General features: G+C 40.3%; 1 long non-coding RNA gene across 1 annotated transcript; it reads right to left on the reverse strand.

Moving 5' to 3' along the window:
- Positions 1-1106: 1106 nt before the first annotated feature.
- LOC140505263 (uncharacterized) lies at positions 1107-15190 on the reverse strand. The gene is made up of 3 exons (XR_011967432.1): positions 14955-15190; positions 4944-5076; positions 1107-1415 (listed from the first exon to the last, which is right to left on the reverse strand). It is a non-coding gene; the product is annotated as an uncharacterized lncRNA (long non-coding RNA).
- Positions 15191-20753: the final 5563 nt, after the last annotated feature.

Here is a 20753-nt window from a genome sequence, read left to right on the forward strand (position 1 = left end):
GTGGATAAAACACTGGGCCTGGAATCAGGAAGACCTGAGTTCAAATTCGGCTTCAGACACTCACTAGCTATGTGACCTTGGGCAAGTCATTTAGCCTCTGTTTGCCTCAGTTTTTGTATCTGTAAAATGAGGATAAAAATTGCTCCTATCTTCTATGGTTGTTGGGGGAATCGAGTGAAATAACATTTCTAAATCACTTAGCACAGTGCCTGGCATATAGTAAGCACTATAAAAATATTAGCTATTATATGTTACATAAGCATAACTTGGAATAGTGCAAATTTGAATACACACAACCACTTCAAAAGATTCTTTATTTGGAACTAATCAGAACCTAGCTGTATCTGAAGTTCCTGAAGAATGTTGGGATGGGGATGTAGGGTGTGTGAAATTGAGAGCAGTTTCAAATTCCTCACTTGATCTCTTTTTAGGTGCCAAGAAATTGCGGAGGGTTCCAAAATATCAAATTAATTCTCTCCACTTTTCACCCACCTTATTACTCCTTTTATATCTCTAAACAAATATCATATACTTGGAGAAGATTGTCTCATTGCAGAGGGGCGGGGGGAGGGAAGCCCTTAACCTATATTCAGCTCATCTCAAGGCTTCTTCCATGTTTGAGATCAAAGAGGCAGCACCATGCACCATGCTGTAGAGGAAAAAGTGCTAGATCTGAAACCAGAGGATCTAGGTTCTAATATAGGCTCTGCTGCTCATTAACTATGTGATCTTGAGTAAATCACTTCTCTCTAGACCTCTGTTTCTTCACTTTTAAAATAAGGCATTGGACTGATCTCTAAGGATTTTTCTAACCCTAAATTCTTTGATCTAAAGGGTCTAGTTCTCCAGGAAACATAAATGCCTTCTTTTATTCAGCTAATATGGTAACTCCATTGGTTGTTGTGCCACATCTGGGGATTTCAGGATGTGTTAAAGATACCAAATGACTATATTGGAAGAAGCTTGAGGCCTCTGAGTTGGCTCCTTTATTTTTTTAAAAAATTAATTTTTTAAAATCTTTTGAGTCCCAAATTCTCTCCCTCCATCCCTTTTCCACTCATTGAAAAGGCAAGTAACACATTACCCATTATACATGTGAGGTCATGCAAACTATATTTCTTTATTAGAGAGAGAGAAGAAAGGAAAGAGGGAAAGAAAGAAAAAAAGAAAGAGGAAAGAAGGAAAGAGAAAAACAATATGATTCAATCTACACTCAGAGCTTATCAGTTCTCCCTCTGGAGGTAGGTAGCATTTTTCATCATAGGTACTTTGGAATTGTCTTGGGTTGTTGTCTTGCTCAGAGTTGCCAAGTCTTTCACAGTTGATCATCATTACATCATTCCATCTTTGCTGTGTACAGTGTTCTCCCTATTCTGATCACTTCAGTCGTATGGAGAAAGGATTTGTCTTGTTCCCTTTGGCCCCAGTGGACAGAATGAGGAGCAAATGGGAGAAGTAGAGAAGAGGAAATTAGGCTTGATATCAGAAAAAAACTTCCTAACAACTGGAGCTATCCAAAAGTGGAATGGATCCCTGGAGAGGCGGTATGGCTTACCTCCTTGGGGGTCTCAGTAAAGGAGCTGGGTGACCACCTGTCAGCAATGTTGTGTATGATCTGGACTAACTGGCTGCTGAAGGCTTTTTCAAATCTCAAATACTGTTTATATTTATGTTCTAATAGGAAATACAACCTACATAAAGGACTGGTTTCCAGGAAAGGGAAGTAGAGTAGGAAGTCACAGGGATGGTGAGTGAAACACTAGAGCAGTCTATTGATGCAGCCTTTCCAGATGCCATAGTGGTGTTGCTTTCATTTAGGTGTTCAAAGAAAGAAGTGGGGGTAAGTGTGGATGCAGACAGTGTGTCCAAAGGGTGCTGAGTCAGATGGTTTATGTGCTTCCAAACTTGGTGAATGAAAGTACAGTTTGTCAAGTGGACTGGTAGAACATGACCAATAGCCTGGGCTGCAAAGTGATGCCATGGATAGAGTGCCAAGTCTGAAGTCAGGAAGATGAGTCTTCCTGAGTTCAAATCTGGCCTCACACAGACCCTTGATCCTGTCCATGTCTCTTAACCCTGTTTGCCTAGGTTCATCATCTGTAAAGTAAGCTGGAGAAGGAAATGGCAAACTGTTTCAATATCTCTGCCAAGAAAACTCAAAGCAGGGTCAGGAAGATCTAGACATGACTGAAACAATTGAACAACAAGAAAAAAGTTAGTTACTACTTAAGTAATAAGTCATCAGTCAATCAGCAAGCATTAATTGAAGTTTTTACTATACATCAACACTGTACTAAGCACTAGGGATACAAAGAAAGACAAAAACAGGCTCTTTACCCTAAAGAGCTCACATTTTAATGGGCAAGAAAAATATAAAATAACTAGATACATACAAGATATACACTAATAGCATTTATATGGCACTTCATATATGTTATTTCATTTGATCCTAACAACAACTCTGTAAGACAGATGCTATTGTTATCCCCATTTTATAGATAAGGAAACTGAGGCTGAAAGACATTGAATGACTTGACCACTGTCACATAGCTAGTCAGGATCTGTGGGAGGATTCAAACTCAGGTCTTCCTGAGTCTTCCAACTCCAACACTAGCCATTGTACCACCTAGCTTTCCCTATAGTCTTTGCAAAGATGGAATCTGGAGATAGACAGGTGTATTTGAGGAATTGTAGCAAGAGGGCCAGGGTTGCTGGATCACAGAGTATATGGAGTGGAGCAAAATGTAAGAAGACTGGAAAGTTGGAGAGGCCAGGTTGAGAAGACCTTCAAATGCCAAAGAAAGGAAATCATTGGGAAGCTCTTGGAAGTTCCAGAGCAGGGAAAGTGACATGGTCTGAGCTACTCTTTAGCAAAATAACATTAAGCTGAATAGAGGATGTAATGGGGAGAGATTTGAGGCAGGGAGGTCAGTTGGAGGGTTATTGAAGTAGTAGTTCAGGTAGGATGCTAGGTAGGTCTGAACCAGGGGAGTGGTTGTGTGCGGGGGAGGAAGGCATGCATATAAGAGATGTTGTGAAGATACAAAAAGATTTATTAATGGATTGGTAATGTGGAATAAGTTTATGAAGAGATGAGAATAACACTGGGGTGTGAACCTAGGTGACTAGAAGGATGGTGGCATCAACAGTAATAGGAAAGTTTAGAAGACAGAAGGGTTTGTGTAAGGAGGATCTGTTTTGGACATACGGAGTCTGAGATGTCCCTAGGACATCCAGTTGAAGATGCCCAAAAGGAAGTTGGAGATGCAGGAATGAATCTCAGGAGAGACGTTAGGCTACATAAGTAGATCTAAGAAGCTTCTGTTTAGGAATGATATGGAAGCTGGTGAGATCACCAAGTGATAGAGTATAGCAGGAAAAGAGAAGAGGGTCCAGGTTAGAGCCTTGAGAGATATACACAGTTCCTGGGCATGGCATAGATGAAGATCTAGACTGAGAGGCAGATAGGTGAGGGGGCAGTATCAGGAAAAGTAGAGAAGAGGAAGCATCCTGGAGGAGAAGGGGATCAAGAGCATCAAATACTGCAGCCCTAAAGGTCAAGAGGGATGAAGATGGAGAAGAGGCTTAGAGAGAAAGGACAATAGCTGGTAGGAATGGTCAGAGCAAGTGAGAGCCTTTTAAGGGTGATAGAACAGGGATTCAGATTCAGATCCTGTAACTCTAAGCTCAGCATTCTTCTCACTATGCCACATTATCTTACGCATTCCCACTTTCCTGAGGAGGCAAAACCTGCCCCACCCTTACTCATGATGGTATTTAGCACTGTGTCCCGAGGCAAGGCGAGCAGGACAGGATCCCCTGGTTTCTAAGGTTGTCTGCGACTGTCACTGTTTTTGCCTCCTAGTTGGTGTGTGAGCATGAATCAGTGCTTGAGAAGAGTTCTGGATAATATTAGTACTCATCAGGGAATTTGCCTACAGCTAAAAGATATCTTTAGAGGCTATGACTATGGAAAAGCTTGGATCCATTCAATCAATGCCAACTTCTAGAGTAAGTTCAGTATTATTTATGTAGTGGGTATGCCCCTGAGCGTTATCCTGGGTTCTTGTTGCCACCACCCTCAATGACATTTCACCACTGATGAGGTCTTCCATTGATTCATGGCCATTGCATATAACTGGGCTTGGCTTCTGATAGGAAGCCAGAGATGCAGAGGAAAGAGAAAATGAGAACTAAAAACCTTCCTTCTCCCTTTTTTAAATTATGGAGACTTGGAGACACAAGTCAAATTTTGAGGGAGGCAGTGTGAGGCAGAGGTTAAGACCTCTGGGTTTGGAGTTCTCCCTCTCTCCCCTTCTCTCTTTTTCTTTATCTCCATCTCCTTCCCTCCCCATTTCTTTTTCCTTTCTCTTCATCTCCTATGACTTAAACAAGAAGAGATCTTAGAGGTCATCTAGTGTAAATCTTATAATTTTGCACATGGGTTCTCTCTCTCTGCTTTCACTGCCTTTCTCTTTCAGCTAAGTGGAAAGTAATGGACCCTTCATCTATCCTTTTCACAAGAGAAGGAAAAAATCACATGTGGACTGGTTTGTGCCTGAGAAGAAAAACTTGGCCACACAGAGCCCAGCAGGTGGAAAACGAGGTTAGAGAGATGGAATTAAGGGGCTAGAGAGAAAGGTGAGCCTAACCAGTCCTCAGCCTCTCTGATTCCTACCCAGCAGGGGCACTTCTTGAAAACTACACTAAACTCGAAGTGAGGAGAACCCAGGTTCTAATACTGCTTCTCACTGACTATGTGACCTTGGACAAGCACTCTTCCTTTCTGAGATTCAGTTTCCCTTTTTATAAAGTGGAGGGAGGTCTGAACTCAAAGATCTGAAAGGTCCTAATACTAATATCCAGGAGTCTCAAATTCTAGGTCAGAGCCAGCCTACCATGAGGTCTGAGTCACCATCATCCCCATCTAGTTCCCCACTTACCAGTTTGGTCCTGTTAAACTGGTGTTATTTTTCCCCTTTCCAGTTTAGGATTTCCATTCCTGGATCTCCACCTTATCAACACTGTGGGCTTTGGCTCAGATGAACTTTGCTTGGATGTCTCTGAAGAAATGCCCTAGATAGGAAGGGAACAGTACCGCCAGATGAAATCTGCATCCCCTGACCAGAGGTTTTCATTTTTGCCTAAAAGGCTCAGCATTTCTGGGACCCCAGAGGCCTATTGCTTAGCCTCTACAAAAATCCTGAACATAGGACTGTAGAATTTAGAGCTAAAAGGTGCCTTAAGATGATCTTGTCCAATTCTCTTTTGTCCTTTCGAACATTACATGGATATCAGTGGAGCACACAACTGTCCAATTGTTATGCTTTCTTCTCAAAATATGACCAATCCACTATATATTTCATTGATGATATATTTTGTGCTTGGTTGTATTTTGTTGCCTATGCCAACTATGTCTTGCCCACAGTTGTGATTCTTCGATTTGTTAGCCTTCACTCATGGTCATACTGTATTGCCAGAAGGATCTTAGTGTTAAAAAGATGAGCCTTTGTTTTGGCAAGAAACTCAGGAGTATTAAAAACACTGCCTCATTTCCCAAAGGTCATCCATCCTACGCTTATCCTTTTTAGTTCTGGCTCCCCATTTCACTGTCCAACTGCTGTATTTCTCCAAAACAGATGTGTTGGTAACTGACTAACTTTATGGGTTATCCCTCCAGCTTGGTGTTGTAACTCAAATCATAGATGTTCCTCAGCCATTTGGTTTTTCCTGTGTAGATCACTAGGTCAAACTCTCTTTGGTTATTGTAGATGTAGGAGACTCTAGTATGTTCTGGGGGTACAATGTCATATATAGACAGGAGCTTCTGGAAGACCACTCCATCAAAAGGGAATTCCTCTTTGATTTGGACTTTTAGCTGGACCTGCTCTGTGACAGTGACACATACTTTTGGCAAGCACACGGTTTTTTCTTTTATGCCTCATATGGTATGACTCATAAGAAACTTGTAGAACAAGGTTTATCTATAAACATCTATATACACATATGTACATACATTATATTGTTATTATTGTTACCTCTGACTTCCCTCTGTAAGGACCAGTTTGCTGGAAATATATTCCCTAGTCTATTGTTAAGTCTGGTTCTACTCCTACGTGAAATTTGCTTTTTGATTCTTTCTACACAGAGTAGGAAATTAATAAATGTGTGTGTAACATAACATTGGAGGCCAGTGTATGTTGTCGGGGGGAAATCTCCATCGTTTTCCTCCTTGAATCCCTGAGGACCTTCCCTGACCCCAGGACTGGGACAAAACCTTGAGTGACGAACTGTTGCCCCTCTTCTAGAAGAGAGGAAGGGCAGAATCCATGTTGATGAGAGCTACTATAAGTGGCCTGAGCAGGGAGTCAATAAATTAATCGATAAATATTTATTAAATGCTTACTATGTGTCATGCACTCTGCTAAGTTCTGGGGATACAAAAGAGGCAAAAGACAATTTCTGCCCTCAAGGATTTTGTAGTCTAAGGGGCAGGATGGCAGCTACCTCAATAAACAGTTGCATAAAGGTCTGAGAGCAAGAGGTGAACATGAAAGGGACAGAGCAGGGGGTATCTGGGAAATCAGCTCCAGGAAGCTACAGAGTGGGATAGGGGGCAAACAGCAGCCTGGCCTTGGAAGTGGGAGTAGAGCTGCAACAATCATATCCTCAGTACACCTCTCAGGGCTCAGGGGGTCTCATCTGGTGGTCCAGACCCACAGTTAGTCATTCCTCACCCTCCTCCCTTTCTTCTTCTCTCTCCTCTTCCAGGAGAGTGTGCCTGTTTCCTGAGCTCCTTAAGAGTTTGTTTGCTTTCTGTTTTCTCCCCTGGATTTTGTAAACATAAAGATGTGTGGTTAATCCTTGCATTAAATATTGATGTGCTTCATTAAAATGAAATAGAGAAAAAAAGATAGCAGGAGAGGAATACGTAGGAGGAGATAGATTTCACAACTATTATATGTGTGTGTATACACATGTACACACACACATATTCAAGGACTCAAAGTATACACTAGAGAATTTTTTTTTGGAGGGGGGAAAGCAAGGCAATTCGGGTTAAGTAACTATCCCAAGGTCACACAGCTAGTAAATGTCAAGTCTCTGAAGACTGATTTGAACTCAGGTCCTCCTGACTCCAGGGCTATTGCTCTATTCACTGTGCCACCTACCTGCCCCTAGACTAGAGAATTATTGGTGCATCAAAGAGAAGAAATTGGAACTGGATCTTTCAAGACAAATGAGTCGGCAACTTTGGTTCAAGAAAGCTGCAATGAGTTGAGACTAGTCTGACAAGTGGACCTTGGGTTTTTTCACTTTCCGTTGTTTCTTTTTCCTCATGGTCAGCTTGAAAGGAAAACCAAGCCTGACAGGTGGAGCCAGAGTGTCTAAAATGTCACGTGTAAAAGGAGGCTCTGAAGAGTAGCGCAGTCCATGAGGTTTGGAACCAGAAAGAAGGAACAATACCACCTGTCCAACATCCACATCTCCACCTGCACTGTCAGATATTAAATATATGTCTAATATTAAGAAACTCCTGCTAGATTCAGGGTCCTGAGGTACTGTCTTTTTACAAAGAGAGCCCCCTGCTCTGGATCCACAGGTCTCATCTAGACAGAGCTCAGTCCTGGGAGACACTGACCTCTAATGAGAAGTGGGTTTGTCTCCCTTTTGTCATACTCTTCAGTTCATTCAACCTCATCCTGTTCCCCCAAGGACAAACTATTTAAAGGTTAGATTTCTACTCATGTCTAGAACTTCCCCAAAGGAGGAGCAGAATGTATCCACTAAATCAGATATGTGACATATTTAATTCTTACATTAAAAAAATGCTATAACACAAAAGATTCTCCCAAGTACATATCCATAGTAGGACAAACTACACAAGCAGCAGTGTACATTAATGTTATATCTGGCTACACTGATAGTTAAAATCACATGAACATGAACTAGTGTGGGATTGCTGATGATCAGTTTTATATTTCATCTCTGCTCTGCACTGTCTTCCTCAAAATCCATATCTTCTGTCAAGTCAAACCAGGGACTGGGGTTCTTTCTCCTGTTAGTGGTCAACTCCAGTGGAGAAACTTCCTATGCCAACCAGTCAACTTTAGTCAACAGCCAGTGAACTGGACCACTGGACTAGAACAAGCTTGTCTCCCAGCCTGGACACACATTCATTTCGGGGTTGATTGCTTGGTCACCTATTCTGGAGACACAAATCAGAAAAGGCTCAGTACAAGTACATCTGGTTGAGCACTCTTATTGCATCAGAGAAGCTATGGAGAGGGAGAAAAGAGCATTGCTATCTCTCCCACTTCTAACCCACTGCCCTATCCTTGGGAGGCCTTACTCACAGAAAACACTACTAGAGAATTGAAGAGACAAGCCAGAAGCTGCCCTCTCCTTTCAACTGATGCTGGATCCTGTCCCTCTTGCCACTGTCATGGGTGAGGGGAGGATCACTCAGGGTTTGCATCATCATACCAAAATACCAAGGCTTTTCAGCACTGGGTCACTATATAGCTGGAAGAAGCCAGAAAGTTCATCATCTCTGACACTCTCAATGCTGAATCCCACATGTTCCCAGATTCCCTGGAAGTTTTCAGGGGTGCTCCAGGTACCCCTAGGATGGTCCTAAATATTTCCTGTAGGCAGTTGGGTGACATTGCAAATTTTTGGTTGAGTAGGTGAATGACAAGATGAAAACAATGTTTGAGAAAAATTAGTCTAGTAGCTGTGTGATTGAAGTGTGGAAGGACCAGAGAATGGCTAGGAAATGGTTGTAATAATCCACGGTAACCCGATTAAGTGTGTGGTTTATACAACAGGGGTGTATTTATAGTCAGGGACTGGCTTCCACAACATTGCGACATTAATTAAGCTGCTCACTGGGCCCCATTTTCTTCATCTGGACTAGATGACATCCTAAGGTCCCTTCTACCTCTACGTTTCTGACCCTTTTCATGTTTTTCATCTGCTTTTTTGGTCCATTTAACTTCTAATTAGTTAAGGAGAGGAAGGGAAACAAACTCTCACTGATATATAGTGTTCCTGGACACTAGTTCTGAAGGAAGACTGGAATTGTTGTTAAAATGCAATGGGGAATTAGCTATGAGTTTCAGTTCATGTTCAGCTCCTGACCAATGATTTTCTCCAATAGGATAGAAGCTCCTTGAGGGTAGGAATTGCTTTCTTTTTGTCTTTGTATCCACAGTTCCTAGCACAGTACTTGGCATATGGGTGGCACTTAGGTGCTTATTTCATTGAATTATTACTTGTTTCATTGAAATGAGACTTGCCAACGTAATGTACACTATCAGTCCTCAAATACGTAATACATTAGGAAATTGTGATTGATTTCCCTCCTTTTACGTTGACTTTTCCTGGAGTTTCAGAATGTAGGAAGCTAGTGGTCTACCCTTTCGTCTGCCAAACCCTCTATGCAGGGCCACACCTAAGTCATTCCAAACAGTTACAGGGCGCCATACCATTCATCCTCCTTGTCACCTTTCACTTCCTGGAAGATCTTTTGATTTAGATTAAATGACCTTTGTCATTGGTTATGTAAATTCATTTCTGTGCTGCAGAAGTTGATGGGGTGGGATGAGAAGAACATGCTCCTTGAGGGAGATAGAACAGTAAATGAGAAGAGGGTTGTGAAGATAGGAAGCCTGAATGTGAAGGTGCAGAGAGATGAGTGGCAAAGTGACAAGAGCTGACTGTATCATTTAGCCCATGCTCGCTATATAGAGGTAACACAGCTTACCCAGGGGCTCGGCTCCAGGGCTCAGGGGAGGCAGAGGGGCTGGCTCTGGGGGACAACACCAAGCATCTGCTCCCTTGGCTTACCTCTTCCTGAGGACACATTCAGCTTTGGGCACAGTTTCACTGGAGTCGGGCAGGAGAGGGAGCTAACTAAATCAGATTCAAGTCCATGGGGAAAGATGAACAAAATACCTTAGAGTTAATTCTTCATCTCTCCTTCTTGAAGCTGAGATCAAATTCATTGTTTCGATGGAAGGGGAAAAAAAAGAACATCCTACAGGTTTCAAGCTCTTCAGCATAGCACCCATTTCAGATATTCCTTCCTGCCATCACCAGCTGGGCTGGGAGCTGCCACACTGTTTATGCATAATTGGGCATCATGGGACAGGCTAGCTAAGGAAGCACAACTTCTTTCCCACAACCTTTCCCCTAGGTCTTTGCACTTAGAATTGAGATCAAAGTGGAACCCTAAATTAGTTTAGATTCACAGGACATTCAAGTTAGGAGGGGTCTCAATTTACAGGCTAATCAGTCAGTCATCAAGCATTTATTAAGTGCCTCCTAGGTGCCAGGTACTGTACTAAGTATTAGGAATACAAATATAAGAAAGTAAGGAAGAAAGGAAGGAAGGAAAGAAAGAAGGAAGGAAAGTAGTCCTTATCTTCAAGGAATTCATGGGTGGATGGGGGAAGCAAAACATAAAAGGAAATTGGAAATCAGGAGAAGGTGCCCGCATAGGGGGATAGTGAAGGAAAAAGTCCAAAGAGTCAAGAGCAGATCCTAGGCCAGCCTAAGTACTTCCTTAAAATGGAAGCTGACTAATCAGGTGAGGAAATTAATGCCCAGAAAGCCTAAATCCTTGCTGAAGGTGATCCAGCCAGAACTAGAACCCAGGTGTCCTGCTTCTCCAGCCAGTGCTTTTCAGTAGAACACGATTCTTGGCCTTGTTCTTATTTCTCCCTAGGGGTATTATCTCTCCTAGGGGTATTTGCTTCTACTTTGCACTGAGTTCCTGCTGGGGACTCATCCTTCCCTCTCTTCCTGAATGTTCCTCTACCCACCCACCCACCCATGTTGAATCCCATGCCAAGAATGGAATCCCTCCTTTTCTTCAAGAAGCAACTCATGACCTACCTCTTCCATAAACCTTCCTTGACTTAACATCCCTGGTGAAAGAGCTTTCTTACTCCTCAGATTTATCATAGTGCTCACTCTTTTGTACTTCTCCTAATAGTTAGAAATTATATGGTGCTTCAACTTTTACAAAGAACTTTACAAGTTTGTCTCATTTAATTCTCACAACAACCCTGGGACGTAGGTGCTATTATTATCCCATTTTGTGAATGAAGAAACTGAGGCAGATGGAGATTAAGTGACTTGCTCAAGTCACATTGCTAGTAAGAATCTGAAGCTATATTTGAACAGCTTTGCTGTTCAATTTGCGTCTTTCTGACTCCAGGTTCAGCACTTTATCCATGCACTGACTGGTACATTCTCCCTTACACTTGTGCTATTAAACTGTAAGTTCCTTGTGGACAAAGCCTATGTCCTAGTTATCTTGGTATCCTAAGTTCATCAACTGACCACATTAAACATACTATGTGGCTGGCACTGAGTTTTGGATGGTTTGTCAAATGTAGTATCCAGTTAGTAAATGTTGATTGAATTTAATTTAATTGAGTCAAAGAAGTTTGGGGAGAAAGGGGTTTGGAATGTCCAGGTTAAGTTGCCACTAATTCTATTTAAATCAATGCCTTCGGCATATGGCCATTAAAAAAAAAAAAATCAAGTTTCCAATAACCACTGGCTATCTTTAGAGAGGGAGTCCTTGAGACTTGTATCCTAGGGCCCCAATGGACTTTACTGTGTGGGGGCTTTTAGCCCACTGCTCACCAGAGTTATTTACCATTCATTTGACCCAGGTAGCTGTTAGGGAGTACTTTACTCCAGCTGAAGCATGGGTAAAGCATAGAGTCTAAGTTTAAATACTTCAGGGCCACTGACTGGTTATCTTGACTCTTGTTAAGGTCCTGTGATTAGATTTTCCATGAAAAAGTCAGGTTCATACCTCTTTATAGGTAGCTAGGTAGTACAGTGCATAGAATGCTGGGCCTTGAGTGAGGAAGACCTAAGTTCAAACCCAGCCTCAGACATTTATTAGTTGTGTGACCCTAGGCAAATCACTTAAACTCTGCCTCAGTTTCCTTAACTTTAAAATGTGGATAATAACAGCACCTATCTTTCAAGTTGTTGATTCAATGAGATATTTCTAAAATGCTTAACATAGTGTATGGCACATAGTAGGTGATATATTCTCTTCTCACCCCTCTTCATTAATTATAACTGAAACTATAAGACACCACACCTAGTCAAAAGCCTGAACAAAAGACAGGCAGTGTGCTCCCAGAACAATATAAAATCTATTCTTTAGTTCTCTCTGAGGCTGAATTGTAGCCTCTTATGTGAGACATTTTATTTTACTTGGGGCTAAAAATTTCTTGTAATTCCTTTTTAACTCCCTTCTGGGACTTGTGTCCCCCAAAACCCATCTCAGGGTCTCCACCAAAGAAACATGGAAGTTGAATAGATCTGAGGCAAGGCATCTGGGTTCCCCAAGATCCTCTGGGTTTCAGTATGCAAATAAACAGTTGGAGGGAAGGCAAGAACAAAAGGTCAAGGTTAGGGTCACTGGGAGGCTGTAGTCTAGTACCTAGATTCCTTTGTCCCAAAGCCTTTAATGTACAATTGCGGCTAGCAATATACTTCCTGAGGCTTTAAGCTGTCCTACAGTTACACAAAGACTGTTGAGACTCTTCTCTTCCTTCCTACCTGAGATGCTATCCCATTCATGAAACCTGTTCTTGGTTCTCTCCATGAAAGGCAGATTACAAGCTTTAGAGGTTGGAAGGACCTTGGGGGTCCAACTCCCTTGTTTTTTAAAAGTTAAATGTTATTAATTTAACTTTAAGAAATCTATTTTCTCTTCCTCCCATGCTTACCCTTGTTGGGGAAAAAACAAAAACAGAATTCCTGTAATAAATATACATAGTCAAGGAAAATGAATTCCCTCATTAGCTTTGTCCAAAAAATATATATACTTCATATGCCACCCCCCCAAGTCCATCACCACTGTGTCAAGGTGAACAGTATGCTTCATCATCTGATTTCTGGAATCATGGATAGTCATCTCATTGATCAGAGTTTTTGCAGCTTTCCAAGGCGGGTGTTGTTTTTTTCCAATGTTTTTACTGTATAAATTATTCTCCTTGTTCTGCTATCTCATTCTTCTTCAGGTTATATGTGTTCAAAGTCGTTCATTTTTATAATGGTGATGTTATAGTATCAATTATTCTTCCAACCCTGCTCACTTCACTTGGAATCACTTCATGTAAGCTTTCCCATATCTCTGACATCATCTGCTTCATTTCTTACAGCATAATAACCGTATTCCATCACATTCATATACCACCATTTTCCAGTGGGTGTACTTTTAGTTTCATTTTGCAGATGAGAGAAGGGAGGACAAGAAGGATAAAATAACTTGTTCAAGATTTCCAGGATTCACACCTCAATTCTGTCTTCCAGTCCATTTCTCATTCTACTACATCATTATTAAATGCATAAATATTATACTTCTTGTATAGATCATATGCAGACACTTTATTGTGCTTATTTTTGTGTGCCTAGGGCAATGCCTTATACACAGTACTATTTGCCTAATGAATGTTTGTTGAATTGAGGCCACATTTGGGGGAAGGAAGAAAATCATATATTTTAAGAAAATATCAAGATGGCTGAGTGAGAGCAAATGAATCACCTGAGCTCTTAGACAAACTCCTTCAGATACGTCTAAAAAGAGAATCTGACCAAATTGATGGGGCAAACAGTCTCATACCTGAGGCTAGGAAAATAGCTAAGGGGGATTCCTCTTATTGTGGCAGAGGTAAGATCGGAAGGAGAGGGACCCCAGGGCAGTGGAAACTTGCACTAGGACCCAGGTGTGCCTCAGCTCTAAGGAGAGGAGCCACAGAGGGGATGGAAGCTCGCACTAGGATCCAGGCATGCCTCAGCACTCCAGGGGAAATGGGAAGACTATAGGGCAGCTGGGATCACCAACCCCTGAGCTTGCCTTGCCTGAGCTCAGCTGAGGAGATCTCCCCTGACCAGACCACCCCTCCCTCACACTTAACAAGCTAGCCTCAGGGCTGATTGAGGAAACACAAAACAAAAAGATAAATCAGCACCTGCCCTTAGCTTTTTCACACCAGTCAGCTCAACACCAAGTTCTGCAGCTTCTAACTGAAAGAACCAGAAGCCACAGCACACAATCATCATCATGAGCAAGAAAAAGCAAAGCAAGGGCGAAAAAACCATAGACTCTTTCTATGGGGACAAGGACCAAAACACGAATACCAAAGAGGTCAGTAGTGAGATTGTACTCCCATCTGAAACTTCAGAAGGGACCATGAACTGCTCACATGAACAAAGAGCTTTCCTGGAATAGCTGAAAAAGGAAACAGAAGATAAACTGGCCAATGATTTTAAAAGCATGAAAAAAGAATTCCATGAAGAGAACATCTCTTTAAAAAGGAAAATTGAACAAATGGAAAAGGAAGTTCAAAAACTAACTGGAGAAAATAATTCCTTAAAAGGAATAATTGGACAGATGGAAAAGGAGATGCAAAAGTTAACTAATGAAAACAATTTGATAAAAATTAGAGAAGAGGTTGAAGGAAGACATAGATAGCAAAACTATACTAGTGGGGGACCTCAACCTCCCCCTCTCTGAACTGGATAAATCTAACCTCAAAATAAACAAGAAAGAGGTTAAGGAGGTAAATAAAACTCTGGATAAGGTAGATATGATAGATCTCAGGAGAAAATTGAATGAGAATAGAAAGGAGTATACCTTTTTCTCAGCAGTACATGGCACATATACAAAAACTGACCATGTTCTAGGGCATAAAAACCTCACAATTCAGTGCAGAAAAGCAGAGATAGTCAATGCATCATTCTCAGATCATAATGCCATAAAAATTAGATATAATAAAAGGCCATGGAAAGATAAACCAAAAATTAATTGGAAACTAAATAATCTAATCCTAAAGAAGGAGTGGGTTAAACAACAAATCATAGAAACAATCAACAACTTCACTCAAGAGAATTACAATAATGAGACAACATACCAAATCTTATGGGATGCTGCAAGAAGAGTTCTTAGGGGAAGTTTTATATCTTTGATTGCCTACATGAATAAAAAAGAGAAAAAGGAGATCAATGACTTGGGCATGTAGCTGAAAAAGCTAGAAAAAGAACAAATTGAAAATCCCCAAGTATATACCAAATTAGAAATACTGAAAACCAAAAGAGAGATTAATAAAATTGAAATTAATAAAACTATTGAACTAATAAATAAAACCAATAATTGGTTTTATGCAAAAACTAATAAAATTGATAAACCTTTGGTCAATGTGATTAAAAAAAGAAGAAAATCAAATTACTAATATCAAAAATGAAAGGGGTGAACTCACCTCCAATGAGGAGGAAATTAAAACAATAATTAGAAATTACTTTTCCCAACTTTATTGTCACAAATTTGACAATCTAAATGAGATGAATGAGTATTTTAAAAAATACAAATTGCCCAGATTAACAGAAGAGGAAGTTGAATACTTAAACAACTTCATCTCAGAAAAAGAAATTAAAGAAGCCATCAATAAACTGCCTAGAAAAAAATCTCCAGGGCCAGATGGATTTACAAGTGAATTCTATCAAACATTTAAATAACCGTCAATTCCAATACTATATAGACTATTTTTGAAAATTGGGGAAGGAGTCCTCCCAAATTCTTTTTATGATACAAATATGGTTTTGATACCTAAATTAGGAAGAGACAAAACAGAGAAAGAAAATTATAGACCAATTTCTCTGATGAATATAGATGCAAAAATTTTAAATAAGATTTTAGCAAAACTAATTCTGCATCTTATCACGAGAATAATACATTATGATCAGGTAGAATTCATGCCAGGAATTCAGGGCTGGTTTAATATTAGGAAAACTATTAGCATTATCAATCATATCAACAACAAAACTAACAGAAACCACACGATTATCTCAATAGATGCAGAAAAAGCTTTCGACAAAATACAACACCCATTCCTATTAAAAACGCTGGAGAACATAAGAATAAACGGAACTTTCCATGAAATAATAAGCAGTATCTACCTAAAACCTTCAGCAAGCATTATATGCAATGGAGATAAGCTAGATGCATTTCAAATAAGATCAGGGGTGAAACAAGGATGTCCATTATCAGCACTATTATTCAAAGTGGTACCAGAAATGTTAGCTGTAGCAATTACACAAGACAAAGAAATTGGAGGAATAAGAATAGGCAAAGAAGAAACTAAGTTATCACTCTTTGCAGATGATATGATGACATACTTAGAGAATCCCAGAGATTCAAGTAAAAAACTACTTGAAATAATAAACAACTTTATCAAAGTTGCAGTTAACAAAATAAACCCACACGAATCTTCTGCATTCCTATATATTAGTAATAAAGTCCAACAGCAAGAGATAGACAGAGAAATCCCATTTAAAGCGAGGATAGACACTATAAAATATTTGGGAGTTTACCTGCCAAAACAAACCCAGGGACTCTCTGAACATAACTACAAGACATTTTTCACACAAATAAAGTCAGACCTAAGTAAGTGGAAAAACATCAGTTGTTCATGGGTAAGCCAAGCCAACATAATAAAAATGACAATTCTACCTAAATTAATTTGCTTATTTAGTGCTATACCAATTAAACTATCAGGTAATTATTTTCTAGAGCTGGATAAAATAATATCAAAATTAATCTGGAAGAACAAAAGGTCCAGAATATCAAAGGGACTAATGAAAAGAAATGCTAGGGAAGGTGGCCTAGCGCTGCTGGATCTCAAATTGTATTATAAAGCAGCAATTATCAAAACCACTTGGTACTGGCTAAGAAACAGATTAGACAAGTGGAATATGTAAGGTACTCAAGATATAGTAGGCAATAAATATAGCAATCTACTGTTTGATAAACCCAAGGAGCCCAGCTTCTGGGATAAGAACGCACTGTTCGACAAAAATTGCTGGGAAAACTGGATAACAGTGTGGCATAAACTAGGCATAGACCAATGCCTGACACTGTACACAAGAATAAAGTCAAAATGGGTATACAATCCAGGTATAAAGATTGATACTATGGACAAATTGGAGGAGCAAGGAATAGTGTATTTATCAGATTTATGGAGAAGGGAAGAGTTTTTGACTAAAGAAGAGATAGAAAGCATTATGAAGTGCAAGATGGATAATTTTGATTACATTAAACTGAAAAGTTTTTGCACAACCAAACCCAATGCAACCAAAATTCGGAGGGATGTAGTATATTGGGAAAGAATTTTTACAGCTAATCTGGGGATAAAGGCCTCATTTCTAGAATATATAGAGAACTGAGTCAAGTGCACAACAATACAAGCCATTCTCCAATTGATAAATGGTCAAAGGATATGCACAGGCAATTTTCAGAAGAAGAAATTAAAGATATCTATAATTATATGAAAAAATGCTCTAAATCACTTTTGATTAGAGAGATGCAAATCAAAACAACTCTGAGGTACCACATCACACCTATCAGATTGGCAAACATGACAGAACAGGAAGATGATAAATGTTGGAGAGGATGTGGGAGAGTTGGAATACTAATTCATTGGTGGTGGAGCTGTGAGCTCATCCAACCATTCTGGAACTATGCCCAAAGGGCTACAAAAATGTGCATACCCTTTGACCCAGCAATATTTCTTCTAGGATTGTATCCCCAAGAGATCATAAAAATGGGAAAGGGTCTCACATGTACAAAAATATTTATAGCAGCACTCTTTGTAGTGGCCAAAAACTGGAAATTGAGGGGATGCCCATCAATTGGGGAATGGCTGAATAAATTATGGTATATGAATGTAGTGGAATACTATTGCACTATAAGAAATGATGAACAAGAAGACTTCAGAGAGGCCTGGAAAGACTTATATGATCTGATGCTCAGCCAAAAAAGAAGAACCAGGAGAACTTTGTGCACAGCAACAACCACAGCATGTGAGAGTTTTTTCTGTTAGACTTGGAACTCCATAACAATGCAAGGACTTAAAAAAAATTCCCAATGGTCTTCTAAGGCAAAATGCCCTCCACAACCAGAGAAAGAACTATGGAAGTCAATTGCAAAATGTAGCAGATCATTTTTTTGTGTGTGTATTATGTTTTGATTTGTTATATGATTTCTCCCATTCATTTTTGTTCTTCTACACAGCAATTCTAGAGTGCAAATGTATTTAATAGGAATGTATGTGTAGATCCTATATAGAATTGTATGCCATCTCAGGGAGGGAGGGGGGAGATGTGGGGTAGGTAGGGGAAAAAAAATCTAAGTTTTATGGTAGTGATTGTAGAACACTAAAAATAAATAAAATTAAAAAAAAAGAAAATATCAACATTTGGTCTCATGCATATATTTATTGCAGTAATACAGTTTTAATTAGTGGCTGAGCCACCCAGGGACACCAAAGATTATCTACTGATTACATTTTTTTTCCTGAATTACTAAGGTATTTTATTTAAAAGTCAATTCTGGTAGGTGATATTACCTAGTTATGCTCTGAGCCTGTAACATCTAATAAAAACCAGTAGAGACCAACCAAGCCTAGTCTTGGTTCTTCCTACCACCCTTTTTTCCCAGAGTCTCAGGACAACATTATTCTGTTGTCTAAAGATATTTGATTTTCTTCCTGAAGGGCTAGAAACTCTTCTTTGTAAAGAAAGATCCTAGAAAAGCGATTCAGAAGTGAGGGGAAATAATGGGGAATCTCAGTTCCTAATTTAGCTTCAGAATCCCCAGTGATCCTGGCTCCTTTTTCACTGACAAATGAAGAAATTGTGGTCCAAAGAAAAGAGTTACAGCCTAGTTCTTTTGATTCTAGACTGAATGTTCCTTTCCTTACATGACCACTGCCTTTGAGCTGGCAGGAAACCCATGTTTGTCATGGCTATGGGGCTCAGTTGTTGAACCTGTGTTTAAAAATAGAACTATCTCTGCTTTTCACAGCCCAAGGAAAGGTTCCACCAGATGGGCTGGGGTCTAATTATTTTCCTGCTGACTAAATCCTTTTTTTTAAAATTAAATTTAAAAAAATAACAAGCATTTTTTCTCTCCCACCACCTTTTGTTACAAAAATTCAAACCACTCCAGTATCTTTGCCAAGAAAACCCCACAGATAGCATTGGCATGCTATGGTCCAGAGAGTCACAAAAAATCCAACACAACTGAATGAATAACTGAACGACAAAAGGGCCAGGTATTGCACTGAGCATCAGGATTGTCCCTGACCTCAAGTAGCTTCTTGCAGGAAGACAATGCATAAAAGGGAGGGGAAAGTGAGGAGGTATCAGCCCAGGGGCATGGGAGCAAAAGTCCTGTAGAGATGAATCAGCAGCACAGCCTGTAGAGGGATAAAGACATCTTTGGCCCCAGCCAAGCTTGAAGACTTCTGAATTCTTTTTCAGGTTAAATGATCTGTTTCCTAGTGTCCACAAATTCAGACATTATGCTGTGCCCTGGGCCTTTGCCAGCAGTCTTTGCTCTGCCTAAAATGCCACATCCAGCCATGTTCTAGGGCTCAATCTGAGGCAACTTAATGAGGAGAATGACAACATTCTGGTTCAGCAAAACCAAGTATTGCTTAAATATCTGATGGATTTTTTTCCCCATCCCACCTGAAAGTTCTGCTCCATAGAGTACTTTGGAGATAACGAGATTAAGAAAAGGAGGCCCAGCTCTGCCTGCACTGAAGATGGAGTGTGCTGGATGTCTAATCTATCCTCTCACACCAGCACAGTGGAAGGAAAACTCCTCAGGTGCAGAAACAGACCCTTCCTCTCGGAAGCACAGAAGATGATGGCTCTCCGCAGGCGCTCCAAAGCAAAGGTAATGATATCATTTGGCATTCCCTACTCTTCAGAGAAGAGACTACACATATAATTACCATCCATAAATGTCTAAGGGGACAAGTGAAACCAAAAGGCTGGAGGAGGGGGGTTCCCCTTTAAATCAAAGGAGGCCAGCCTCCAGGTTAGGCACACAAGATGCCTTTTGCATCTCGCAGACAGTGAAGACTGGGAAGTCAGCCAGCGATTTTTTTTTTCTGTGATCCGCATCAAGCACAGCCTCTCTTTTCCATTCAATGGTCTCTTCCCAGGCTTGGGAAGATGCTAGGTGGAAAGGGATGGGGCATATGTGTTTACCTTATGGGAGGGGTACAGGCATGTCTGTGGACTCTCAGCCTGGATTTGCTTCTTATTGTGCTAGATGGGAGATGCATGGTTATTTTTCATGATGAAAATCCAGGGTGCTTCACCCACAGCTCAGCACCGTTCCTCTGGTTTCAGGTGGGAATGACTACCTGGTAAGCACCCTTTAGTCACGAATCATTTATCTTTGCTTAAGATGAGAGTGAACTTCTTTTCGGAAAACTTTCATCAGGTATGGTAAGAGAGAGGGGCTCTGGGTTTTCTTTTTCTTGATTATACAGATTATTCTTGGCTCTGCTTCATGGTTGGATAAATGCTTTACTCAGATCTACTTCCTATATCATTTCTGACCCTTTAGCCTTGGGATGGGCAATAGCAAAACATTCAAAACCTCTCAGGAGTTCAAGCTATTCTAAATAAAGGCTCCCAGTACTGGGCCTTGTTGGATGTTTCCTTTAGGAAGCCTGGGGTCTCCAGCACCTGAACCATTATGTCACCTGACGTAACAGAAGAGCAGTTATGGCTGGTGGATGGGAAGGCAGTGTTTATTCATACACAATGTCAGTATTTATTCATACACAATGTCATTTCTGTTGCTAGTTAAAATTCGAGGGGGAGAATTCTGAAAATAAATATCCAGTAACTGAATA

Source organism: Notamacropus eugenii, chromosome 5 (assembly GCF_028372415.1).
Source record: "Notamacropus eugenii isolate mMacEug1 chromosome 5, mMacEug1.pri_v2, whole genome shotgun sequence".
Taxonomy (NCBI): domain Eukaryota; kingdom Metazoa; phylum Chordata; class Mammalia; order Diprotodontia; family Macropodidae; genus Notamacropus; species Notamacropus eugenii.